Source organism: Galeopterus variegatus, unplaced genomic scaffold (assembly GCF_000696425.1).
Source record: "Galeopterus variegatus unplaced genomic scaffold, G_variegatus-3.0.2 Scaffold419, whole genome shotgun sequence".
Taxonomy (NCBI): Eukaryota; Metazoa; Chordata; class Mammalia; order Dermoptera; family Cynocephalidae; genus Galeopterus; species Galeopterus variegatus.
In genome coordinates, this window is record NW_007726530.1 from 710,996 (window position 1) to 712,084 (window position 1,089).

Sequence of the window (1,089 nt, forward strand, 5' to 3'; positions counted from 1 at the left end):
AAATTTGAAATGGACAATCCAACCCTACACAGGCCAGCCTTAGATAAGATGCTCACTTTCAGGCATAGTGACACAACCTTGCAGGCAATGGGTTAGAAGAATACAAGGATATGGTTCCTTATTCCAGCACTAATCAGCCCTACAGATTAAGCAAGTCACTTAATCTCCCTGAGTTTGAACTTCCTTATCTGTAAAATATGGACAATTACATCTCCTTTAAATATTCCCATCATTTGCATAATAGTAATAACACAGAGCCTATTCTGTGTTTCTGGCCTGTATAACATATTCTACATGCATTATCATACTCTCTTCTAACAATGGGTATGCACCAGTAATATCACTTTGGGCATTATTTAGCATGACCAGTGTAGATCATTGTCCTTCGTTTTTCTAAGTCCCACAGGATCAGGAAACAGGCCCAGTATTCCCTTGATCTCCCAAGTGAAGCTTCCAGATTTTTATTTTCCTTCCAACTTGTAAAGTTTCTCCTACTGTACTCCTTCCATCTAGGATTGTTCTGCCACCTTCCTAATCACTCACTCTCATTTTCCAAAGACTATCTGACGATCTTTCTTTCCACCCCAAGATCTGCTGTCATGGGAAATATCTTCAACATCTTCATGGATGATCCATCCAATACTTTGACCTCTGCTTATCTCAGTCTTCTCAAATCCACTCTATCCAATATGCATTTTAATGGTTCCTCTTTATGAATACCTCAAAACCATACCATTCCTAAAACTCCCTAATTCAAACCTTCCCTCATTGACTACAACTACCATGACTACTTCAACTCTGACAAATTGGACACTCAAAATACAATGATACCTTTTTCCCCCCTGTTTTTGTCTGATTATAGTTTTACCTATCTTCATATTTAGCTGATATCCCATAATAGTTTCATAAGTAATATAGGAGTCAGATTTCTCCCCATCCATGTGGTTATCTACCTCAAGTATGTTTGGAAAGAAAAGCAAGCAGAGCATGCCATGTTATGGACTCTCTTAGTCTGACTACCTGCTTCCGGCCACTCCTTTGGGCATTTTTATCTTCTCTCTGTCAGGGACAATTGCACATTTTCCTCAA